This window comes from Heptranchias perlo, chromosome 2, assembly GCF_035084215.1.
Source record: "Heptranchias perlo isolate sHepPer1 chromosome 2, sHepPer1.hap1, whole genome shotgun sequence".
In the NCBI taxonomy this organism is placed as follows: domain Eukaryota; kingdom Metazoa; phylum Chordata; class Chondrichthyes; order Hexanchiformes; family Hexanchidae; genus Heptranchias; species Heptranchias perlo.
Window position 1 is genome coordinate 27,203,688 of NC_090326.1, and position 27,931 is coordinate 27,231,618.

Sequence of the window (27,931 nt, forward strand, 5' to 3'; positions counted from 1 at the left end):
TGTCCATCTGCGCGGCGCATTGTTTACTATATTTACAAAAAAAAAACAAGCCTACTACCGAATCCATGTTCCTGTCTCTAAGGGAGGATCGCCCACTTTAAGGTACTGACAAACGAAAAGCAGCATTAAAAATAATAGTGTCCGGCAGATAGAGTTGTTATGCAATACAGTCACTGGCTGGATATTCCTGGACAGCTATAGATCTAAAATATTGTTTCATCCGCTACGGTGTTAGTGGGCACTCCGTATAGGGCAGTAATTCAGCAGTGCCTGAATCTCTCGGAGGGTTCGAGTTACAACCTCACAAATAAAATGTAGTATTCTGGTCCTTTTAGTAGTTAGAATTCAAGTAAGTTAGTGAAAGGCAGTCACCCTCCCCCTCCAGGCTCAAACCCTAAAATTGTGGCTATTTTTAAATCTCACCTTTTCACTTCTAGTCATTTACTAATACCTGAAAGTAACCTATTGTGTATATTTTTTTTTGCAAAACAAAATGTTCTAGGTGTAACGACCATCTCCGCACCTGCATCAGCCCATCTGCTGCTGAAATCCTCATCCATACTTTTGTTACCTCCAGACTTGACTATTCCAATGCTCTCCTGGCCAGCCTCCTACTTACTACCCTCCATAAACTTCAGCTCATCTAAAATTCTGCTGCCTGTATCCTAACTCTCACCAAGCCCTGTTCACCCATCAACCCTGTGCTCGCTGACCTACGTTGGCTCCCGGTCTGGCAACACCTCAAATTTAAAATTCTCATCCTTGTGTTCAAATCCCTCCAAGGCCTCGGCCCTCCCTATCTCTGTAACCTCCTCCAGCCCTACACTTTTCCATTTCTGGCCTCTTGCGCATCCCCAATTTTCATTGCATAACCATTGGCGGCTGTGCCTTCAGCCACCTAGGCCCTAAGTTCTGGAATTTCCTTCCTTAGCCATCTGCCTCTCCACCTTTGACCTCAAGGCGCTCCTTAAGGCTACCTCTTATCAAGCTTTTGGGCTTTGTTCTAATATCTCGATGTGGCTCGGTGTCAAATTTAATTTGATAACGCTCCTGTGAAGTACGTTGGGCCGTTTTGCTACGTTAAAGGTGCTATATAAATGCAAATTGTTGTTGTCTTATCATATGCAAAAGGCAGACCAGTTCCAATTTCCCTTCAATTGAAGTTTTTGCGTCAACTTGAAGAGACGGACTGAAATGGCAAAGATGGTGGTAACCAATCACAGCTATTTTATATAAATATAGTTTAGAGATTTTATAGTGCAACTTCTGTACAAAGCGAAGTTTCTTCCTGCCTCCAAAATGAAGTCAAACAAAACTCCAGAATACTTATCTAACCTTTCTTCCTATATTATTCATCATTAAGGAAGTATTCTTAAGAAAGTATTAGATGACCATTATTCTCCCTGGCTACAGGCGTGGTGCTGGAGGATTGGAGGACTGGTAATGTTACACCGTTGTATAAAAAGGGAGAAAGAGGTAGACCGACTAATTACAGGCCAGTCAGTCTAACCTTTTCGGCCGGCATGAACACGATGGGCCGACTGGCCTCCTGTGCCGTAACTGTCTATGATTCTACGAACAGACAATCGTGAATTAGATACTTAATATGGGAGATTTACATTACTTCAACCACATTGAGTCAGATCAGGGAATGGTCAACATTACAGTAGTTGGAGGCCAAAGGTTACTGCGTTGGACTAACTGGGCAAGAGTACTCACTTTGTACGGTTGCTCTCACAACATTAGAAAGTTACTTATTTTGCTTATAGGTTATCATAATTAGGCATGTCCAGTGTTGGGTGATCACATTTTTGCTTTTGGACACGAACCCTAACACAGTCCCATTTTCTGTCTGATGAATGATAAAGCATGAGTAATATAACATGCGAGAGATTCCTTTTTTATATCGCACATTCCTGAGTTACATAGCCCAGCGTCACTAGCTCCAAATTATTTTGAATATCCTTCTGAATTGTAGTCTCCTGGAAAAATACTAAAGTATATCTAATCCCATTTGTACCTTTTAGAACAAGTTTTCATTGTGCATTTGTACTACTAAAGCAAAATACAAATTTACTACCAAAATATAAAGCCTGTTGCTGTCCTTAGACAGTATTAAAAAAAAGTATTTTGACTCAGTACCTCTGATTTAGATGTACAAGTATTTTTTTGAACTGAGTGCATAATCACAGGTACAGTCAAATCCACCTATATGCAAATCCAATATAAACAAACCTCAACCAAGTCTCAATTTGTTCCTGATTTAGTCATCACTATTGACGGTTGATGTTAGGTTTGCAAGAAAATTCTGTTGTGCATCAAAAGGTAGACTAGCAAAGCCTGAAGATGTTTGTATGTTCAACAGCATCAAAATGGCAGTCGCCTAGATTGCGTCCTCTCTCTTATTTTTCCACCCCCCCGCCCCATAAAAATATCAATGCAGGAAATCTAAAATGAAAACAGAAAATGCTCATGCTGGAAACACCCAGCAAGTCAATGAATATCTGAAAGTTTAGATATATTCTTTCATTAGAGGTCTAATAAATGAAATCTCCAGGTTTATTTTATTTTACCACCACACTGTCAATGACACGATCATTCTCGAAATATGATCAACACTGACTACGTGATAACACTTTAACCAATAACCTACTTTCCATTATTTCATCTGGACATTTTTTACTTAATAATGTAGGTGGTGGGGGTGTGTTACACTGAAAAATAGTTTGAGAGTTTGTGTTCAGTGTCAGTGATGGTCATATTAGTACAGATATAATTGCCAAATTAATTTTAGGTTTTTTTTGAGTCAAATCCTGTCTTTACTTCAGGTGATGCCTTCCCCCCGCCTTTCCCATGTTGTTTCATTTCTCCCCCCCCACCCCCCCCACCACCCAGTTTTGAAAGCACTGACTCATGTATTTTGACAGTGTTACCAGGTTATTTTACCATGGGAATGTCACAGGCTGATCCTACCACTCACCTTGTATTCATATGTATACCTTACAGCAAGTAGGTCACTGAATAGCATTTTGGAATAGGAATACTGACTTTTTTTTCTCCCAAATACAGGGGCTCTGTGATTGAGACAGTGTAATTTTTAAAAGGTGAATAAATGTGTGCATGTGTGTAAATATATATAAAAATTCATAGGATGAAACCAGTATGCAAATTGTTACATTTACACCTTAATTATACACAAATTATTCAACAGTAACACAGCCCTGCCACCTGCACTTACCTGTTAAGTAAAATAAATCATAATGTAAATTTAAAGAAGGTTGTTGGTCAAAATGTTGTCATGTAGTAATAAGATGTACAATTATTAATCATGCTTCAGGAATGACAGTGTTATTGTATATGTTTGTCCGTGAACAAACCAAGAAGGTTTCATCAGATTTCTAGTGAAAGATTACACCCAAAATTTTCAGGTGCTAATTGACTTGCTGTCTGAACCTCTTCATTTCAGATTTCCTGCCTTCACAATTTTCTTCTTACACGAAGGCATTCACTGGGCTGTTTAGTTCAGGATCGACAAAGGCCAAATGCAGTTTCTTACCAATTTATCAGAATTGTATTTTCTTAGAATTGGGCTATCAATCCCAGTTGGGACGATTAAATGTTAAGAACTTCTGCAGTTATCCAGTTTTTTCATGGGTCACTAAATCAGGCATTCAAAATAAGTTGACAAATCAGTTTTAAAAGTGCGTAGAAGTTCTGTCAGTTTCACTGTAGCAGTCCCTTAACGCTGGAACAACATTTAACAGTGAGTGTAATTACAATGAGCTAATATGTTAATTATTTTTCATCTGGGAGACAGAAAGGGTGTTTATGTTTAATTTTCTGTTTTGCAGAGGGTGAAGGCGGGGCCAATGTTACTGAATGGGAACAAAACGTCTTATTATGTTAGGGAAGTCAGGCTGGAATCGCACTGAAAAGAACCCCTTGTCACGAAAAGTACTCCATCTGCAATCAGATGAATAGGCTGCATGCGTGTGTGTCTCAGCCTCAGGTCTAATAGACTGGCAATCTGATTTTAACTTGTAATTTGTGTTTTCTTCTGTTGCCAGGACTGGCAGATGTAAGAGGGTGTCCGTTAATGTTCAAGTTCATTACTCCCTTCCAAAGGAGGTCTGAGCTGATCGTAATTACAGAAGGGGTTTGATCTTAAACTCTTTGTTAGTATATTGCAGCTTGCCTTCGTATCTTAGTACAATTGTGCCTTTCCTTTTTTAAAAAAAAACAAACCACTGTTTCAAAATACAATTGTTAACCATCACTTGCTACATCTACAGCATAGCAGCAGTGCTACAGTGTTATGAATATGTGTAAAATGTCTTCCTGTGATTATATCTTGCCCGTTAACTACATGAAAACATATTTTGAAATCAACAGTATAAAATGAGTAATTTGAGCATGCAGGTGTCTGAAGAATTGGCTGGCTACCTAACTCCAGTGAAAGCTAGCCCCCTGCACTTGATTCTCACTAATTGTTTTTGGTTCGAATGATTCCAATAACAATCATATCCCCGAGTGCAGGAGAAACAAAATGCTTTAAAATGTAGAATTCATTTTTACAATTGTAGAGGTAAAAAGAAAACCTCAAATGCTAGAAGTCTGAAATAAAAATTGAAATTAAAATAGAAAATGGAGTGGCTGCTCGATCATCATACAAAAGAGAAAGATAATACTTTACAAAACCTATGCTGAAGCTTAAGAGTTATCTTTTCTTTCAGATGCTGACTGAACTTGTGCATTTGTATTATTTTCTGTTTTTATTTAGGGTCTTTTTTGAAAGCGGTTGATTGCAATGTATTCATGGACCATCTGGTCTTTTCCTGCCCGTCATTTTTGTATGTTTCTTATGTTCATGCATGATTCATTTCCTACTAATAAATTTAGGTACATTAACTCTGATCATAAAGAACTTGCATTTATATAGCTCCTTTCACATCACAAGGATCTTCCAATGTGCTTCACAAAAATAATTAATTACTTTTAAATTGTAGCCACTGTTGTAATGTAGGCAAACGTGCAGCCAATCTGCACACAGCAAGGTCCCACAAACAATGATGAGGTAAACGACCAGTTAATCTGTTTGGGTGATGTTGGTCAGGACACAGGAGAAATTCCCCTGCTCTTCTTTGCAACGTGTCATGGGATCCTTAACATACATCTGAACAAGCAAATGGGGCCTTAAGTTTTAATATTTCATCCAAAAGATGGAACCTCTGACAATACAGCATTCCCTCAGTACTGCACTCGTGAGAATTTCATAAAAATTGTAAACACTGAAAACTACAAAGTAAGAACTGAGAACCTTGCACATTTATACACATTAGCAGAGACCAGTGGCAGGAAGGGGACTGAGCCAGGAATGGAGGAATGCTGACTTGCCTAGACCAAAGGCCAAGCCAGGAGCCGCACAGAAGTGCAGACCGAATCTGAAGGCCGAAGACAGGTGACAGATTTCTGGGAGCAAAATGGAAACAGTCCTCCAAAGCTGTGCTGGCTAACCTCAATTGGGGGGGGGGGAAGGGGGGTCATGCCCCTTCACTGGCTCTGCCACTGGCAGAAACTGATATTGTTTTCAGCATTAAATAAAAATAGATACATAGTAGGATTTTATCAACACAGGACATTTCCATGCACATGCAAGAGTCTAGCTCTTTGCACGGTCATCAACTGGCTTTAGATACCTGGGCACACAACTTACACCAAAACTCACTTTCCTCAGCCCACCTCTTCTAACCAGCATAAACCTAACTCCTACCTAACAACAATGCCTGCTTTCAAAGTGACTCAGTGAGTGAAGCGCTTTGAGGCATTTCAGTGATGTGATGAGACATATATAAATGTAAGTACGTTCTTCCTTTAATCAGATGGAATTGTTTGCACATACAAAATTTTGATGGGACTAACACCATAAAGATAAATGTCTTTTCCCCCACCCCCCAACATCTATTCTAGATTGTACCAGTCAAATTCTCAACCCATAATTCCAAGACAAGGACAGTCACATCTCCAAATTCTTCTGGACAGCCTAGAGCCCACAATTATGCCTCCAGTACACTCATCTTCCAAAAAAGGAGGACACAGCCTTCCAATAATCAGGCATTACTACCAAACATAAATCCAAGGGATCATGGCCTCTTATGAACAATAGGATACTTGTAGACAGGACCCCTGTCCCTGGCCCAGCTGACTCTCAGAAACCAAGAGCAAAACAAGTTGGTTAAACCCTAGTGCAAGCACAACCACATCAAGAAAGCTTAATGTAGTCCTGTGAGCACCGCATAATCAAAATGTACCATGAGTATAAACTCTTAAATACAATAATTATCTAGTGTTCTTTCCTTTGCAGAGAGTTTGTCAAGACAATGGTGACTAATTGTACAAATCAGTAAACGTATTGTATTTTAAATACTAAATTCATAACTTCGGATATGCACATATATGAACTCCAGTCATCATAGTTGGTTCTATTCCATGGTCATCTGCTCATTTTAATGACCATCAATCCTACTGATTTGTTTATTGTTAGAGTAGAAACCAAGTTACAGAGTACACAGCAGCAGGAGCCCACAACAAAGAACCTAGCAGCAATTTGAATCTAACCTTACATATATGCCCAATAAGGACGTATGCTGGCAGCAGCTTTGTAAATACCTGTGATTTTACTAGTGCTTTAAATTTCCATATTTAATCAAAGTCAATTCACAACTCCCATTTTTAATTATATCTTCTGAAATTGATAACTAGTTTGTTCTAATAATTAGAGATCAGATCTGGCGTCAAAATCCAATGTTTAATGTCCCTTATAAACTACATTCCAAATTCATCCCAGCAATATGTATATTAGCTTCTGGGGTTGGTTGCATATCAGAACCAATTCAAGACTAGTACAAAAACGCTCACCGGATTCTTGGCTGCATCTGCTCCATTCCACCCACCACATCCTACTGTTCTATCTGTCCTATGTTCCACCCGCCATATGTGAACATTACCACGCCCCAATGTAAGCTGCACAAATACACATACTTATACAGCACCATGGAGTGCACGCATGCAAGAAAACACCATTATGGCTACAAACAATCCAGTAAGAATTATGCACATACACTTCATCTGCAGCCATTGACTTCATTATATACCCGGATTATAGAACCAGATTTTAGTACAAAAATAGGATAAAGATGTTCCCTGCTGCCAGGCATGTAATTACAGTACAGCCATTTTACTGTAAGTTTGTCACTTTGACAGCAGTTGGATGTTATGTGTAATATCAACCCAAATAAGCAGTTAGACAAACAAAAAAATACACAGGCTATGCCCCTGTATGTAATAACCTCTGGATGAGTGGCTCCACCATTGGCGGCCGTGCCTTCAGCTGCCTAGGCCCCAAGCTCTGGAATTTCCTCTCTAAACCTCTCCGCCTCTCTACCTCGCTCTCCTCCTTTAAGACGCACTTTGACCAAGCTTTTGGTCACCATTCCTACTATCTCCTTATGTAGCTCGGTGTCAAATTTTGTCTGATAATCGCCTTGAGACTTTTTACTACGCTAAAGGTGTTATATAAATGCAAGTTATTGTTGATGAATATGATAGTGATCATTATACATCAGTTGTTCTACATAATTATTCATTGCCCGGATAAATATAATAAAATGCGGGTCACAGATTTAACAACACTTATTGTAACTGAACTGTATCAAATATTCTATGATGACCGCTCTCACATTGAATTAGATTGAAAATTCACCTGGATTTGTAAGATTTGCATTACTGCCAGGTTGAGCTTTCAGATGAGCCTTCTCTTCCTCTCTTTTCTGCTGCATAGCTGCCAGCAGTTGGCTTTTGAACAGAAGAACTTCCAACAATTTGCAAAGAAGTGGCACAGTTATAAAAACAACAACTGGCAGTTGCGCAGCAGCAAACTCTTGATCAGTCGTACCATTGTTGGAAATGACACCATCCAGATACATAAACTGCTTGACCACTTTCAACTGTTTATAGTGATTCTTAAAGTACGTAGGAAGGAACATAGGAATAAGAGTAGGACATTCAGCCCCTCAAGCCTTTTCTGCCATTCAATTAGATCATGGCTGTTCCATTTTTTTTAATCCATCTAACTAACTTTGTTTGTATAACCCTTAATAACATTGCCTAACAAAAATCTATCAATCTCAGTTCTGAAATTTTCAATTGACCTAGTATCAACAGCTTTTTGAGGGAGGGAGTTCCATATTTCCACTACCCTCAAGGGAATACAAGCCTAGTCTATGCAACCTGTCCTCATAATTTAACCCTTTTAGCCCTGGTATCATTCTGAGTAACATACAGCTTGGACAGGGCTGATTGATATATAACCTCGGTTTTCTTGTTAGTCTGTAGCTAGTAGTGGCTGTAGCAAAGCAACCAGTGGTAAATTGGAGCTTTCTCTTTTACATGCGTCTCACAGACTATCCTCTCCATCACTCTTGTGTGCACCGAAAATCGACTAAGATAGGACATTTTGCTGGTGGTTCAAAAATGAATGCAAATACTCATTTCACCTATAAATATAATCAAGGCTATTATTTGGTTCCTCCCTTTCGCAATGTCAATGTGAAGATATATATATCAAATTATTGGTAGCTAGTATATTCCTAAGCATGCTGATTTGTGCGCAACTGAGCAATATAAACCCAGGGACACCAGGTTCAATGCCTGATCTGTGCTGAGTGAGCTGAGGCAATAGCGAGGATGCTACAATTGGTTTCAGGGCCCTGGGCTGGAAAGAGGATGAAGCTCAACCCGGTTTTTGCTCCTCATTCCTGTCCATGACTCGTGCTAGACATTACAGGTGTGCAGACATTGGGTGAAGACAGGAGAGGACTCGGCTTTGATGCGCCCAAAGTTAAATAGCTTGCCAACGCTTTTGGAACTCCATCAAGAATATTTTTTTTAAATCCAATGTTCAAAATAATAGTGTTCCCCTCTTATGAATGAACTATTCTAACGAACGATTCAGAGAGTTGAATGGATAATACAAGGGGCATAACCAAGAAATTCAATTCGGTAACATTTTTAGTGAGAGGTGCAGAGCAAAAGGAAAATAAAATTGAAGACACGTCTTCTAAATTTGAATTATTTTGGAGCATATTTTGGAGCATATTTTCCATTAGTGTTAATTGCCCTTATTAGACTGGTTTTAACGGATGAAATGAAATGAGTGGTGCATGTGATTTTGCTGTGGATAACTCAATGCCATACAAATCAGCTATGAAAACAAAATTAGATATCCAGAATGCACACTTCATTACTTGTTAAATTGGCATTGATTGATATAACTGACAACAATTTCTCCAATCCAGTTGTGGAGTGCACAAAATAGCTCCACAAAAATGTAGTAAATGCCAATCTACCTGGAAGGCTGATTGTTGACAGAAAGGAAATTCCAGGTCTAAAAGAGATTGTGTTCTCCCATTTTAGAAAATTGCTATTCCCTCAGCCGGAAACCCTGCACTTGTTAGTCACAGAAGACTCCACAGATCCGCTGATGCGCACATTTATAGTTGTTTAATAGCTGCAAATCTACAGCAGTAATTATCATGGCCCTGAAATTCTGTGGGGCTACCATCGGTATCCTGCTATAACTTCAGCAGAAACCCCGGAGAAATGACATAAACCCCTGAAAATGGCCGTTTACTGTCATTTCACTGGGATTACCTCAGGACTCCTGCTAAAGTAACAACTGGAGACTAGTGGGCCTATGTGTTTACTTTCACATAACTAATAGCATTGGGATCCTTGTGCTGATTTAGAAAGTGTGACAATAGACTAAACGGGGTACATTTTCATCTTCACCGCCGGGGCAGTGATCTGATGGAGCAGATCGCCCACCATAATATAACCCACCTGATTTTTATTCCATTGATTTCAATAGAATGATAATTGGGTGGTTCTTTTTATGAAGTTGTATGAGTCGCATACTTTATATTTGTTGTACTCCAGCACTATTGGCCTGGCCCATGACTTCACACTCATTTATAACTGAGAAACACTGAAAGCACAAGTTTGAGAAATTGAAGTTGCGGCTCACAACACTCTGCAGCTGGGCGGCAACTGTCTATTTGGCACTTTTTTTTCTAAATGATGCTTCCCCAATAATGTGTACGATAGGAAAACTATAGGATCTGATGTATTTGAATGAGAAAAAAATCCTTATGATGTTAAAATATGTAAAATTGAAGTCTTAAACATGTTTCAACACAGAATGTTGTCATGATCCCAATCAATAAATGATGGTAAATTTATTCATGCCACTACATTCATAAGCATGCTGACATCACTTCACCTTACCTATTATTTAAGATACGATAATCAAAAAGAAAAACATGTTTTAAACGTTATCACCAGTTGTGTGGAACACAATTCTAATTGGAGGGAATAAATATTTACAGAAGTAATTGCTGGCATAGGCACGATGGGCCGAATGGCCTCCTTCTGTGCTGTATCATTCTTTGATAATTTTAGTAGAAGATGTAATGCTGGTAGAAAATATATTAGATGCAACATATATTTCATGCACATTTGATCGCTTGTGCCTTTTTACATTTCGAAAAGGGGAAAAAAAACAATGTTACAAACATTAAATGGTTTAATTGTGATAAGTACTTCCTTAGAATTTACTTTTGTGCAAAGTTACAATTGTGCACGATGGTACAGTCATCCTATTACAAATAATTTTGAGCCTAAGTAGATAAAGAGACACTGAACCACACAGAATGCGAACTGACTATGCCAAGGGAGAGTCACATACCTGCAGCAGTGGTCAGCACGTGGCAAAAGACAATTAACCTCTAGTGCAAGGGACCTATTGCAGAGGTAGTACATGGGGACAGACTATATGACACATACTCTTTTTTGGAATTACATTTTGTCCTTTTTGCATGAGGTCCCCACCTTACCTTGACAAAAAGTGACCAACTAACCAGTTACCCAATTGCTTCTGAAACCATCTGAATGCTGTGTTCCAAACAGTGGATTTGAGATAAATATTTATTGATCATCTGTCTTGTCATTCATTGCAGGTTACACATCATAATTATTAATATTCTGTTGAAATGCTAACTATGCAGTTATTAAAATAGACCAAACACGATGATGGCATTTTATTAGGCTACTTAATTTCTCTCTTTTGGAAAAAATACATTTTTTTAAAGTCAGATATTTAACTAGCTTTCAATATTTTTTATTCCAACACATTCTGGTCTAATATTAAGAAATGTTGCCCCTTACAAAACTGCATGTGAGCTAATATAATTCTGCTAGAATTTCTTGTGATTGGCCATTAACAAGACCATAACAGCCCCTTAACAAGTAAATGTTTCCTGCTAATTTTTTTATATGCATTTTAGTCATATTTACTTTTTCACTAAACTTTATACAAGCAAACACAGCCATCATACTATTAATACAATGTATTCATTACTTGCCAATTTTATTCAGAGATATTTGGGGAAGTACTTTAATCAGGAAGTAATGTTTCTTCGATTGGGAATGATTATTAAATTTTACTTTTCACTGACTAGATCCTTGAAATCTAACTTGAAAGTAACATTCGCGCCAGACAAGTGCCAGGCGATGACCATCTCCAACAAGAGAGAGTCTAACCACCTCCCCTTGACATTCAACGGCATTACCATCGCCGAATCCCCCACCATCAACATCCTGGGGGTCACCATTGACCAGAAACTTAACTGGACCAGCCATACAAATACTGTGGCTACAAGAGCAGGTCAGTGACTCACCTCCTGACTCCCCAAAGCCTTTCCATCATCTACAAGGCACAAGTCAGGAGTGTGATGGAATACTCTCCACTTGCCTGGATGAGTGCAGCTCCAACAACACTCAAGAAGCTCGACACCATCCAAGAAAATGCAGCCTGCTTGATTGGCACCCCATCCACGACCCTAAACATTCGCTCCCTTCACCACCGGCGCACTGTGGCTGCAGTGCGTATCGTCCACAGGATGCACTGCAGCAACTCGCCAAGGCTTATTCGACAGTACCTCCCAAACCCACACAACATCCTGACTTGGAAATATATCGCCGTTCCTTCATTAGCGCTGGGTCAAAATCCTGGAACTCCCTTCCTAACAGCACTGTGGGAGAACCTTCACCACATGGACTGCAGCGGTTAAAGAATGCGGCTCACCACCACCTTCACAAGGGCAATTAGGGATGGGCAATAAATGCTGGCCTCGCCAGCGATGCCCACATCCCATGAACGAATAAAAAAATCCTACTATATTATATTTCCAGCATGTTCAGTTCAGCAATGAGTCACATTATAGATCTGATAAGGCACCCAAAGGGAATTAATATTAACAGCTATTAGTTTTAAGCAGTGTTCATTTTAAAGGCAACAAAAAAAAATCACTGCCACAATTAAAGGAAATCAAGTGCAATCTTTACCTAGTTTGACCTTTTCGTCTGATAAAGCAGAATACTGAATAATGTCAAAGTTGTTTGCAGAGAAAAAATTTGCTTGGAAAAATAATATCCACAATAATAAGCACAGACTAATGGTAAATCCAGATAATCAACGATGGATTAAACAATTGTTAGTACCCTTTCTTTGAGGTCAAATGACATTAATATTCTAATGAGCATGGTCACACATCGGGGTATACTGCATGCATCAATTGTCACTGACAAGTATACAGCTCAAAAGTAGAATAATAGCCAGCAAACAAATCAATCGCATTATAAAAAATGAACTGATTTAAGGGGTGTGATCTAATCTTAGAGTTCAGATGACACTTTAAAAACTATCTGAGCTTCACTTCCATGGCTGCATTATAGATAGCAGCCTTCCAAAACAGCCCATATATTTATCAGAAATAATGGCAGGGACAATAAATAGTATGTTCTGATCATATGCTTGAATAAGTGCACACGTTTATCTAGACTAATTTGTTAAAGAGTCATGGTTGTCACTTTGAAGATCAGCAAAGAATCATCTGCTCTAAAAACACTCCATAGGTTAACCAACAAAATAGCTTGCATTGGAGTAGGCATTATAACAACAAGAACTCACATTTATATAGTGCCTTTATCATAGTAAAATGTCCCTAGGTGCTTCACAGCAGCCTTATCAAACAAAATGTAACACCAAGCCATAAAAGGAGATATTAGGACAGGTGACCAAAAGCTTGGTCAAAGAGATAGGTTTTAAGGTGGGCCTTAAAGGAGGAGAGAGAGGTGGAGAGATGTAGAGGTTTAGAGAAGGAATTCCAGAGCTTAGGGCCTAGACACCTGAAGGTACAGCTGCCAATGGTGGAGCGAAAAAAAAATCAGGGATGCGCAAGAGGCCAGAATTGGAGGAGTGGGTGGGCCACGGAGGGATTTGAAAACAAGGATGAGAATCTTAAAATCGAGTTGTTGCCAGACCGGGCCCCAATGTAGGTCAACGAGCGTAGGGGTGATGGGTGAACGGGACTTGGTTCGAGTTAGATCCGGGTTGTTTTGGATGAGCTTGAGTTTATGGAGGGTGCAAGCTGGGAGACCAGCTAGATGTATCTCACATTTCAACAACGTCTTTGCGTGAGGTAAGGTGAAGATGACAGTGATGAAATATTATTCTTTGTTATAATTGCCTCAGTGGTAGCTCTCTTGCCTCTAAGTTTGTACAAACTTCTATCAGGTCACACCCCAGGACATAATCTAGATTGACACTTCAGTGCAGTAACTGAGGGAGTGCTGCATTGTTGGACTTGCTGTATTTCAGGTGAGATACCTTCTTCCTGTTCAGGTGGATGTAAAAGATCCCATGGCACTTATCAAAGAAGAGCGAGAAGTTCTCCCAATGTCCTGTCCAACATTCATCTCTCAGCCATCATCATCAAAAGAGATTTGTACTGTTTGAGAGACATTGTTGTATGCATTTGCTAACAAAGCAAGTTACTACACTTCAAAAATAATTAATTGGCTGTGAGGCGCTTCAAGAAGTCCTGAGGAGTTCAAAGGCACTATATAAATATAACTGTAATGTAAAACTGTATATAAGATTTCACTATAAACCATTGCAAGTTATTTTCTGATAAAGCATTGCTATATGTTATGTGGAGCCGCATTGTAATGAAGTGGTAGGTAATCTTTAAAGTCAAAGGAACTGGAACCCTCACAAAAATAGTAAAGCCATTATAACCACAATTTCATATGCAATACACTAATACCTCATTCAACTAAAATGTTTCAGGGACAGGAAAATAAGTCATTTAACAGAAGAAAAAAAAGAGGAAAGTCTCGCAATTACATACTGCCTTATCACCTCTCTCAGAAACCTCCCAAAGCACTTGTTATACAATGAATTACTTAAGTGGAATGACTGTAATGTAGGCAAACACTGCAGCCAATTTGTGCATTGTAAGATCCCATAAACAGCAACTGAATGAATAACCAGTCAGTCTGATTTTGGTGGTGTTAGTTGAGGAAAGAATGCTGGCCAGGACATCAGGATAACTCCCTTCTCTTCAAATAGGGCCATGATATTTTTAACATCTACTTGGACCACAGGAACAGACAGACATAGTTTCATTTTAATGTCTCAAAATCTCTTGACATTGCACTACTTTCCAAGCGCTGCACCAGAATGTCAGCCTAGTTTTGTGTGCTCAGGTCCTGGAGTGGGAGTTGAACCCACGCACCTTCTGACCCAAATCAGGAAAGTGCTACAGACTTGAGCCAAGCTGACACAAACAGGAGCCCGAATGAATAAGCTTTGCCTTAATTGTGACCAGCTCCCACAGCCATGGAGCAGTTCTTTAACCAGCAACACGTCATCCCTGTGAAGATTACTCATGCCCAGTAAGTCACTGCCACTGTGGCCTTAATCAACAGTTCCCCAGACAAAAGGCAGAACTACAGCAGCAGGCAAAGTGTAGCACTGGATTTTGGAGGTGGGTCCATGCATGAGCTGATGGACCAGTTGTTGCTGCACAAACCAATTTTACCAGTCAGAGAGTGGTGGACGCCTACAGTAGAACAATCTGAACATTAAAAAAAAGACAGGACAATTGTTTTTAGAAGGATCTACTGCGTGAAGTTAGCATGAAGGGATTCTGTGAAAATGACGAGAACTGAATCTGTCCCACTTCTTTAATTATTTATTCAAGTCCACCTACAGGGAGGTCATTGATCATTTGGTGGCCTATTTAGGGCTAACTACTAATTTATCTTCAGGTTTGTGAGCAAGAAAACCTCATTTTCAGGCTTTGTAATAATTAAACAAGATTTGCTAAGTGAGTTGTTTATAGAAAGGCTGAGAGACATAGCTACCAGTCAGTTAATTAAGAGTTTCATTTGTGTGGGGTTGGACTAAACATCATTTTACCGTTTATATTTTCCATCAAATATCAGATATCAGGCAGTGATTTAAAGATTGTAACCTAATCTTAAGGTTTAGATAATGCTTTTGAGCTGCTATGATAAAATGGCATAAACTATCAGCCATTCGGCTCCAGTATTACAAATCACTGTCAGGCTGTTCTACATCTGGTTCTCATATTGCAGCTGCAGTAACTTCAATATTTTCTGATTTACTCAAATATAGAATCTATACTGATTTATCATTCAACCTGGAGGTGATTTTTTTGATCAAGGCTTTATCCATGTTAAGGACCTATTCCAGCCCATTTTATATCCGCTGATACAGAGCAGAGTTGACAGTCCCTTGGAAGGTCCAGTCCTCTAAGCTGAAGGGAGACAGTGTGGGTGTGAAATGGCAGCAGGATATAAATGAGGGTGTAGGCGTGTTTCTGGTTGCCTAGCCATACGAACAACCAATTACGATAGTTTTGAAAGGTAACCAATCAGGGATTGTGTGGTGTGGCGTCATCAGCAGTGTATTCAAGGTCTGTTGATTTCCACATTGCTTTCCATAACGTCTAGGCAAATTAGGAACCAAACTGAATCAATTATCCTGCAAAATACTTTCATATATGTGTGCGTACACACACACTTTTGTCTTCTATATTTTTGTTTAGTCCTGTGAAGAAATAAGAAGAAAACCCTGATTGTAAAACCAGTCCACCCACTCATAGTCCCAACCTACAAAACAACCCTATTCATAAAAGAATCTAATCTTAATCCTAATATTCCCATCAAAATGAACAAGAACAAAAGTCAGTATCTAGTTTTAAAAAAATAATTTCAGGAATAATATGTTTAAAATTGGCTCTTTATTATGGAGTAAAAAGCAAGGCTACATATAGCTAATTAAATGTAATCATACCACTTTGTGTGTTCAGCTGCTGCGTGACTTTGAACCAGATGTGAGTATAACAAATACTTCATACAGAATGCCCCCATTAAAGTTTTTCCAGATTAATCGTAGTCTGTTAAAAATCTAGCACCTTTACTGACAAGTATGACTTCAAGTGTCGTGGAGTAGATAGCCTGATTTGTTTACACATAGCAGGTGTACTGTAGCTTATCTTATCTGTAATATAATACAGAGCAGCAATGGACATCTGCTTCAATTAATAATTTACCAGTATTACAAGGTACTTATTCAAATATTTTGTTCAGCGTTCACTGAATAATGGAGTAGTTTCTTTTCAAACAACCTTATCAGCATTGTGGCCTGAGCAAGACGGTCTTAACTGGATAATAATGTATTCAGGGACAATGTTAAAGGGAAAATACCATTCAGGTACTAAATAGCTGAAGTACAGAAATTCAAATGAACAAATGTAAATACACATGACAAGCTATTTATTTTCTTTCTGTTACACAAAAATACAAAGAGCGGCTCAACTCTGGGATACCTGGGACAAATTCCTACCCTTTGCTAGCGTTCACAGTGGGTTACCCATAGATGGCAAGATGTCAGTCTCATTCAGCTTTGTCCAGCATAATGCTGAGCAGAATCAGGTCAGACTCTCCGGCCTTGTCGACTAGGGAAGATTACCTGTGCAAGGTGTATGGTAAGGGAGGCTGTGGCTATTTAATTTAGAAAGAAGTGTATTTTTTTTAAATCTTAAGGAAAGAAAGAATAGACTTTCATTTATAAAGAGCTCACGACCTTGGTTCATCCCAAAGCGCTTTATAGCCAATAAAGTACTTTTGAAGTGTAGCCACTGTTGTAATATAGGAAACACGGCAGTCAATTTGCGCACAAGAACCCACAAATGGCAAATTGATAATGATGTTTTAGTGATGTTGGTTGAGGGATAAATATTGGCCAGGACACCAGGGAGAAATCCCTTGCTCTTCTTCAAAGTAGTGCCATGGGATCTTTTACGTCCAGCCGAAAGACGGCACCTCCGACAATGCAGGGCTCCCTTGCTGTATAGTACCTGACGAAGGAGGAAAGCTCCGAAAGCTTGTGATTCCAAATAAAGCTGTTGGACTATAACCTGGTGTTGTAAGATTCCTTACATATAGTACAGAGACTCGAAGTCAAGTGAACAGGATTGGATGTCCAAGTTTATTTGTGTGTGACAGGTGGCTTGCACCTCTTGTAGAATTATAGACCCCCATTTTCAATGCTCCTTGCAGTTCGCATTATTTTATACTCAGGAGTGTATGCAAAAGAGGGGGGGGGGGACTGCATTTCTAGTGAGCTGTTCTCCTACAAAGGAAAAAAGTGCTTTCAGTGTACAGACCGAGCCATCCAGACCAGGAAGGTCTTGGCTGACCTAAGCTGAATAGTCAGCAGGGTGTTATGATTAGCCTCAGGCCGGGAAGTTGGGGGGGGAGGGGGGCGGGTGGGAGGGAAGTCGGCCAGGATCCATATTCCCTATCGTCATCCCGTGGCTCTTGCTGGAAAATGAGAACTGAATCATGCTTAGTTTTGATGCATCTCTCTTCCCCAAATGGAACAGTTTGTCAAAACTAGCGGTCCAGGCTCACAAAGAATGGCCCCCTTGCACAAGGTACCAGAGGCTCCCAGCATTTTTGGAACTGTACCCAGCATGAGTCAGCACCTAGAGGAGATCATTACAATGATCTGAAACACACTGCCTGAAAAGGTGATGGAAGCAGATTCAATAGTAACTTTCAAAAGGGAATTGGATAAATACTTGAAGAAAAGAAATGCAGGGTTATTGGAAAGGGCAGGGGAGTGGGACTAATTAAATAGCTCTTTCAAAGAGCCGGCACAGGCACGTTGGGCTGAATGGCCTCCTTCTGTGCTGTAATGATTCTTGGAGAGGAAACTGAAGAAAAATATCCAACTTTCATCTCCTTCAGATTGGTCACCTCTGGAAAAGTCTATTTCAAGCAAAATCCATACAAGAACCCAATTTTGCTTTGCTTTCCAAGTAAGACAAGCATCAGAAATGTTAAAAAAATCTCAGAGGAGAGAACTTGTCAGTCCAGTACAGACCAGATTTGTCATTTTTCATTTCAGCGAAACAGATTGCAATCTAGACGTCCTTTGGGTATAGCATGTGTAATAACTTCAGATGTTGAGTGGCTGCTGTCTAGTCACATAACTAGAGTTTAACTCATGCTTTTTTCAAAATTGAAAATAAATCAAACATTGCTTTTTTTTTCAAAATTGAAAATAAATCAAACAGCTTTTTTTAAATAAAAAAGCTGCTACCAAATTACATATTGCATTTAGTTTAACCAGTTACACTGGAAACAGTCCATGGGAAATGTCAATTTTATTTCCTTTTAGACAAAATTATCAGCCAATGATATTTTAAAAATTAGCGTTTTGAAATAATTTCCATGCAGCACAATCTACCTTAACCTACTGCCTCACAGCATGAACCCATTTCATTATATACATTATCAGAAGTCCCACAGTTCTCATTGCAAATCTGAGCCTTCCTATATATTTGGATGATGATTAAAGTATATATAAAAATCTCTACTTAAAGTAAGCCCAAGAATCCACTGTTTCATAAAGACAGAACATTTTACCATGTCAAATAGAATGTAGGTGTGTGTCCCTTTAAGGCTCAAATTTTTTTTACACTATGGATTCTTGAAATAAATACTGGGTCAGTTACAGATCAGAACCCTGATTTTGTTTGATTGACAAGTGAATTAGGAAATTGGGCGACATTGTGGAATCAGTATGTTCTTGAAGAGACGGAGCTGAAACACACAGCACGTGCAAGAAAGAGGACTGAATGCAGGAGGTAGAAAGTGTAAATCACTGTCTAAGGTTTAAACTTACCTACATTTATACTTAATTCTCATGCTTATGTTTAAAGCCCTCCATGGCCTCATCCATCCCTCTCTCTAAGCTCCCCCATTCTACCCACCCTAACCCCCCCTCACCGAAGTCTCCATTCCTCTGACTCCCAGCTTCTTCAGCCTTCCCTCCTACCTTTGCTTTGCCATTGGCAGCCATGCTTTCAGCCAGCTAGACCCCATACTTCAGCATTTCCTCTCCAAAGCCCTCTTTCCCTTTTAAGATGCTCCTTAAAACCCACCTCTTTGAATTAGCTTTTGGTCATCTCTCCTAATATCTCCTTTCTTGGCTCAGCATCCATTTTTTTGCTTCATGCCCTATAAAACATCACCATGTCCTCCTGACTCCCCTTCTCACTCCCATCACCCTGTCCTTTCTGTTTTCTCTATCCCTCCCCATCCTCCTCACCACACTCCGCTCTTGACTCATCGCCCATACCCTTCTTCCTCTCAAGCTCTCTGAACCCCTCACCAATATCAGCCCAAAGCCTCCTTCTACCACTGTTCGCACCTCCCATCCCACCTAGGCCTGCTGTCTTCTCTCCAACAGCTTTCCAACACTGTGCTCTTGTCCCCCGCCCCCCCATTATGTGCCATTCCATGCTCGGAATGAAACCATCCTCAACATCCCAATTGAGCTCCAGGCCACAATATCATGAGAGATGAACTAAAAGACCCTTTATTTTGGGCGATTCCCCCATCCATTTCAGTTCCCCTCTTAAAACAGTAAATGTTGATGAGTGGCATTTAGGACCTCAACTGTACGAGGGAGATGAATTGTGTGTGTATGCCAATTACAGTCTCCTCCCAGCAACTTTTTCAAGAAAACGCCATTGAAAATGAATAGAACTAAAGGATGTTAAAGACGACCATGGTTCTTTATAACTATATTTTTTAAACAGATGTTTCAGATAGTGAGATTCCCTCTTTAATATATTGTAGTCCAATCTTTAGTCGTGAATCAGCCACCTTGGTTTCCAGTTCATTACCAACGTGTGTCATGATATGACGCAGATAAATTACAACAGCAGATGCTCTTTCTTGTATAATTAGAGCCGAGTTTTATTCTTTTCGCTAATGTGCGCACAAAAAGTTATTGGCCTATACATGTTTAAAAAAGGGTAGGTTGCACCACTTCCACTTATTGGTTTTTACATGTCTAAAAAGGGCTATATTACACAACCATTCTGTTTGTATTTAATTATATAGCATTTTAAATGTTATTTTCTCTTCCTACTTATTTATCCTGGTGGCATAGAAACAGGGTGCAGCTGGAAGCAACAGTAATGAGGACAGATGTTTCAGAGAATTGATCCTGCTAGCAGCTAACAACTGACTAGATTCCCTTCCACTTCCCCCTGCCCCTCCCCATGACCCATATCACATCTGAGGAAGACAAGAAAGCAACTGGCTCCTAGATATCTACCAACTTCACTCACAGTCGACCATTAAGATATTTTGAGGATGGCCCAAGAGGTCCTAATCCCCCAGTTACCTCTCCATTCTGCTTGGGAAGTGAGTAGCCTCTACTTGGCACCTCCTTTTGACAGTTTTGCAAAGATTGGGTGGGGACAGAGAAAGAGAGAGAGACAGAAACAGACAGAAAACAACACCGCTATGCTTCCAGGCAGCATGGTCAACGAGCAAGTCCTGGTTATATCATATTATAGACACCTCGAGTTCATATTCTTGTGCAGCTACACATAAATTACATACAAACCAAATGAATTACTGCAAGAAGCTCCCCACGATATAAATCAAGTAGACATAGATGCTTCTTCCACTGGGCCCATCTCACTAGCTCCCTCTGTGCCTCATCTTGCTGCACTTAGGTCTGTAGCTCCTGCCCACACTGGACTTATGAAGTGGGGTGCCTGTTCTGCAGAGACCATGTGATCACCTGTAACTACTTTTAAGTAGTTTTTTTATATTGCAGCACCAGTTTAGGAGAGCAGGTGCTATACTGGCCTCCCGGCACTATTTACCTTACCACCTGGGCAGCTCACAAAAAAGTGGACCGTCGCTGTGGCCACAACAAAGTAACTAAGGCAGGTTATATTTCAAAATACAGCCAACAGCAAAATAACCTTACATTTGCCATCAGCTGTAGTTTTAGAAGGTAAAAACATCTTTGCACTCCCCAATGTACCTCTTCGCGCCTGCCTCATCCCATCTGCTGCTGAAACCCTCATCCATGCTTTTGGTACCTCCAGACTCAACTATTCCAATGCTCTTCTGGCCGGCCTCTCATCCTCCGTAAACTTGAGCTCGTCTATAACTCTGCTGCCTGTATTATGATGAGAGTAAGCAACTGGATATGTGGGAGATAAGGAAAGAATCAGTGTTTGCGCTTGTGGGGAAGAGGAAAGAAAAAGAATGAAGCGATGAACAGGTTGAGTCGAGAGCGTGAGAAAGAGAAAAAAAGATGTTGCAGCCTGCAGTGATTAATGCCAGTTGTTCTTTTCAAATTTCCAGTTCTTCTGTGGCTAAGTCCACCAGAGCATATTTTCCTCCCTCCTCCAACCTCCCTTCCTACTTGAAGAAACTGATTCATGTTGCAGTATTGGTCCATGGGTCAAAGGCCTCCCGCTAATACCTCCAAGGACCATCCTCAAGCTTACTTATCAGCACAGTATCTTCTTGTCTTGTTCTCATGCAAGCATGACCAAAAATGGTCTTAAAACACAAATCATATGACTATTTCAATCTTACGTGTGATTAGTGGTAAAACAAGCCTTTTTTAAAAAAAAAGAGAAACTTGCATTTATATGGCGCCTTTCACAACCTCAGGACGACCCAAAGCGCTTCACAGCCAATGAATTACTGTGATCACTGTTGTAATGTAGTGGCCGTTCTCCATGCATTAGCCTGGATGATGACTAGCAGTAGTGTATTCAACTACTGGGGATTTAAAAATAGAGCCAATTCCAGTGCTCATCTGACATCTACGTATGTGCATTTTCCAACAGGAGTCAATGGATAACAACCGGGATCAAAAATTCTGGCTGTTTTTTGCATTCCCTAGCCCTGGAGTGCTGAGGCCATTGTTGCATCCCTAGTGTTGTCCTGGATGAGGTCAACTAACAGCCCAAATCAGAGATCTAATCGGGGATATTCTTCGTCTCGCTTTTGCCAACTGAATGATTTCCATGAACATTTAAAACTAACGTTTGATTGACCCACTTTGGGTCAGAGCATTAGAAATGTCAAGGATGGGAAAAGGCCACTTGACCAACTAGGAGACTGGTGGTAGGACATAGTGAAAATATGGCTCTCACTCACTTGTCTGCTGTTAAATCATCTAGTCACTGCAGTTTTAATAGGGCACGTTCTCTACTGCTCTGGATTCTGGGGAAGTTCCACCTCCCTAGTGTTCTTTGGCTGGAGAGCAAGAGAAAGCAAAAAATTCCAAGAAATCAGGATTGGCTGGCACAGTGCAGACAGGAGAGTTGGTAAGTCTCTCGTGGGGCCAGATTCTCCCGAAGTCAATAAAATTAGTACATTGCTCGACTGGTTTATTTAGAGCTTTTTTTTTGGTGAAAACACTTCTGGCTTGGAACCAAAGGCAATTTTTAAAAAGTGTTATGACTCCATGCCAACAGTTGCAATTTCTTGTTTCCCCTCAATTATCTCTTAAGTAGTTCTTTTTTAATTTGCAATCTATTTCCTACTGTTAGGACTGAGGGACTGCAGAGCGTCTTGATACAGCCAGGGCAAAATAAGGAGAAATTTGTTCAGTTCAAACACTCTAGCTCTCAAACCTATGACATTTTTCTTGTTTCAGTTTCCAAGAAAATATCACAAGCTACAATGGAGTTAATACTGCATTTCTATTCTGGAGAATCTATGAAGGGATTTTGAAAGTCTTGAGGTCTAGACTCTCCTATTGCAACCAGTTGAAAGGTTCAAAATATCAGGTTAGTCTTCTGACAACTTACAATAGGTCAAATTGCTTTGCATATTTTTTACGTTTCAAGTAGATGGATTTTTGCAGTCGGCTGGGACTCCTGATATAGGGAGACCAGAAGCAATGATGGCAATAAACATGCAGTTGATTGAAAGTCATGGTCTTTCATTTCTGGACACCAGACCTTCCCTGCAATGCACAAATGTATTTCTGACTTCAATTGGCAAACTGATCACTCAGCTTCCTCAATGCTTCCTCCAGAAAGGAAGGCTCGCAAGGTGATTCTACATTCCTATTCATAGTATAGCTGCCATTAACAATGGGGCTATTGCTAGGGCCAGAGCTGTGAAATAAAGGTTGCAGTAAATCATTTTTGTAGGGATGTAACAGTTGCAATTGTGCAATCACCAGTAAAGAAAGGGCGAGCTTGCATTTATAGAACACCTTTCACGTACTCACAACAATCTCAAAGTGCTTCCCAACCAGAGATTTACTTTTGATTTTTGACAGGAGAAATTATAATGGGGAATAAAGAAATGGCAGAGATGTTAAACAAATATTTTGTATCTGTCGTCACAGTGGAAGGCTCAAAAAACATACTGGAAATAGTGGGAAACCAAAGGTGTAATGAGAGTGAGGAACTTTAAATAATTAAGATAGGTAAAGAAAAAGTACTAGAGAAATTAATGGGACTAAAAGCCAACAAATCCCCTGGACCTGATGGACTACATCCTAGGGTTTTAAAAGAGATGGCTGCAGAGATAGTGGATGCAAAGGTTTTGATCTTCCAGAATTGCCTAGATTCTAGAATGGTCCCAGTGGATTGGAAGGTAGCAAATGTAACCCCGCTATTCAAGAAAGGAGGGAGAGAGAAAACAGGGAACTACAGGCCAGTTAGCCTGACCTCAGTAGTAGGGAAAATGCTAGAACCTATTATTAAGGACGTAGTAACAGGGCACTTAGAAAATAATAATATGATTAGGCAGAGTCAACACGGTTTTATGAAAGGGAAATCATGTTTGACAAATCTATTACAGTTTTTTGAGGGTGTACCTAGCAGGGTAGATAAGGGGGAACCAGTGGATGCAGTATATATTGGATTTTCAAAAGGCATTCGATAAGGTGCCACACAAGGTTGTTACACAAGATTAGGGCTCATAGGATTGGGGGTAATATATTAGCATGGATTGAGGATTGGTTAACGGATAGAAAACAGTAGGAATAAATGGGTCATTTTCGGGTTGGCAGGTTGTAACTAGTCGGGTGCCGCAAGGATCAGTGCTTGGGCCTCAGCTATTTACAATCTACATCAATGATTTAGAGGCCTGAAGAGCTAGGAACTCGCTTATCTTAAAGCTTTAAAGCATCGCAAAAGTTCATTCTTGACAATGAATATGACCAAAATCTATTTAATTGACTGTACCAACACAATTTGGAGAACTGAAAAAGGAAATATGAGGGGCAAGAAGAGTGTATGAGAATAGATTACCGGATAACATAAAAGGGAACCGAAAGTCTTTTATAAACATATAAAGAGTAAAAGAGTAGTCAAAGGAAGGGTGGGGCCGATTAGGAACCAAAAAGGAGATCATCTTGTAGAGGCAGAGGGCATGGCTGAGGTACTAAAGGAGTACTTTGCATCTGTCTTCACTGCCAATGTCACGGTAAAGGAGGTCGTAGTAGAGAAATTGGATAGGATAAAAATAAAGTGGAGGTACTTAAAAGGTTGGCAGTGCTCAAAGTTGAATTGTCACCTGGTCCACATCCTAGGTTACTGAGGGGTGTAAGGGTGGAGATAGCGGAAGCTCTGGCCACAATGTTTCAATCCTCCTTAGATATGGGAGCGGTGCTCGAGGATTGGAGGATTGCAAATGTTACACCTCTGTACAAAAAAGGGGAGAGAGATAAATCTCTAGGCCAGTCAGCCTAACATTGGTGGTGAGGAAACTTTTAGAGACAATAATCAGAAACAAAATTAATTGTCACTTGGAAAAATATCGGTTGATAAATGACAGCACGGATTTGTTAAAGGCGAATCGTGTTTGACTAAGTTGATTGAGTTCTTTGATGAAGTAACGGAGACGGCTGATGAAGGTAGTGTGGTTGATGTGTACTTGGACTTATAAAAGGCGTTTGATAAAGTAACACATAATAAACTTACTAGCAAAATTGAAGCCCAAGGGATCAAAGGGGCAGTAGCAGCGTGGATATAAAATTGGCTAAAAGACAGAAAGCAGACAGTAGTGGTGAACGGTTGTTTTTCAGACTGGAGGGAAGTATACTGTGGTATTCCCCAGGGGTCGGTGTTGGGACCACTGCTCTTTTTGATATATATTAATGATCTGGACTTGGGTATACATTGCATAATATCAATGTTTGCAGATGACACGAAACTCGGGAATGTAGTAAACTGCAAGGTCGATAGTAACAGAGGTTAGGAGGACATAGACAGACTGGTGAAATGGGCAGACGCATTGCAAATGAAATTTAACGCAGAGAATTGTGAAGTGATGCAATTTGGTAGGAAGAATGAGGAGAGGCAATATAAACTAAAAAGGTACAATTTTAAAGAGGGTGCAGGAACAGAAAGACCTGGCGGTGTACGTACAAAAATCTTTTGAAGGTGGCAGGACAAGTTGAGAAGGCTGTTTAAAAAAGCATACGGTATCCTCGGCTTTATAAATAGAGGCAGAGAGTGCAAAAGCAAGAAAATTATGCTAAACCTTTATAAATCACTGGTTAGGCCCCAACTGGAGAATTGTGTCCAATTCTGGGCACCACACTTTAGGAAGGATGTCAAGGCCTTAGACAGGGTGCAGAGGAGATTTTCTAATATGGTACCAGGGATGAGGGACTTCAATTATGTGGAGTGACTAGAGGAGCTGGGGTTGCTCTCCTTAGAGCAGAGACATTTAAGGGGAGATTTAATAAAGGTGTTCAAAATTATGAAGGGTTTTGTTAGACTAAATAAGGAAAAACTGTTTCCAATGGCAGAAGGGTGGGTAACCGGAGGACACAGATTTAAGGTTATCGGCAAAAGAAGCAGAGGCGAGATGAGGAGAAATGTTTTTACTCAGTGAGTTGTTATGATCTGGAATGCACTGCCTGAAAGGGTGGTGGAAGCAGATTCATTAATAACTTTCAAAAGGGAATTGGATAAATACTTGAAGGGAAAAAATTTACAGGGTATGGGGAAAGAGCAGGAGAGTGGGACTAATTGGATAGCTTTTTCAAAGAGCCAGCACAGGCACAATGGGCCAAATGGCCTCCTTCTGTGCTGTATCATTCTATGATAATTTGGTGTACTCTCTTCTTTCTATCACACTGTGTGATGATTCTTGTTTATCCCCTCTATTTTACAGGTTTGCCACTTTTGGACATTTTATTAATACTTAAATATTTGATTCCAGGATTGGTGTAACAGCAGGTCCCATTCTGCTTGAAAGTTATTGATGAAGATTTGGTAATCTCTCAACAACCCAATGCTTACCGACCAGAATCAAGCAGCTCACTGCTGGTCCTTCTGTATGGACAGTACAACAGCACTTCAGCTCTTCCAAATGCTAACTGCTAACAGAGAACTTGTTTTAAAAGGAGTCAGTCACAAATTACATGAATATTTTACCTCAAAACAAGTTCAGTTCTCATCAAGCCACTGAGAAGAATCAGATAAAGTTGCATCATTTTACAAACTAACATCTTTCAGTTCAATAAACTGTCATCTTTTCTTATTTTTAAGCTGGTTTGAATAATTACAGGTTGATTGAATTAAGTTTCAAAAATAAAGTATATTTGAAAAAGTGATAAATCAAAGTGTAACTGCTATAGTGCAATCCAGTTTAAAAACTTGATTAGAATTACCCAGGACATTTCAAGTTGTTGACAAGATCAACAATTTCTTTAAATCAAACCTGTCAGTTTAAAAAATATATTATACCGGAGCCGGTAAAGGACCGTCACACCGGAGCCGGTAAAGGACCGTCACACCGGAGCCGGTAAAGGACCGTCACACCGGAGCCGGTAAAGGACCGTCACACCGGAGCCGGTAAAGGACCGTCACACCGGAGCCGGTAAAGGACCGTCACACCGGAGCCGGTAAAGGACCGTCACACCGGAGCCGGTAAAGGACCGTCACACCGGCAATCGGGCAAAAGATCAATACAACCCCCCTCAGGGCTGCCACCATCATATTACCTTCTTGTAAAGCACATCGGGTTTCTATTCAATGCATAAGATTGAAGGATACCTCAACATTCGAGACTGGCAAGGGGCATACCCCTACACACATTGAGGTGCTGCCTGCCCCCATCTTACTCTATTCTATCCATCAGCTTCAGTTCCAACCCCATCTATATACTTCTTTTAGCATCTGTTTGACTATCATATAACTCCCTTGCCTCAAAGTATGCGGTGGATCACTTCTTTAAGATCATTTAATACTCTTAATGATCAAAACCGAGTAATAATTAAAAGGAAAAAATATTTTATTTTTATTTTCAGTGGCGTTACCGGGCACTGTGGCATATACGCACACATTATATTATCTATATATGTATCAGTGTTACATTGAAGAGGATCTTTTGCTGATTCCTGTTTAAAGAGAATGGCAGACCAGGGACTTAGAGCAAGAGAGAGAAGGCGAGCAAGAGATAGAAGGCAAGCAAGAGTGAGCTGGGGTAGATGAAAGTGGAGAGAAAGTGGAATAGAGAGAAATCAAATGGCAGCCTGAAAAAAAAATAAGGAGTCGCCTGGAAAACCAGAACAGTGAGCAGGAGCAGCCTGGAAAACCAAAACAGTGAGCAGGAGCAGCTTGGAAAACCAAAACAG

The 27,931-nt window shown here is 40.1% G+C and overlaps 1 long non-coding RNA gene across 1 annotated transcript in view; it reads left to right on the forward strand.

Annotated features, from left to right (window-relative positions):
- LOC137336112 (uncharacterized) overlaps positions 1 to 26,842 on the forward strand; it is a 36,005-nt gene extending 9,163 nt beyond the window's left edge. Inside the window, exons 2-3 of the long non-coding RNA XR_010966573.1 lie at positions 22,982 to 23,114; positions 26,515 to 26,842. This is a non-coding gene — a long non-coding RNA (uncharacterized lncRNA). The remainder of the gene's footprint in view (positions 1 to 22,981; positions 23,115 to 26,514) is intronic.
- The last annotated feature ends 1,089 nt before the right edge of the window (positions 26,843 to 27,931 follow it).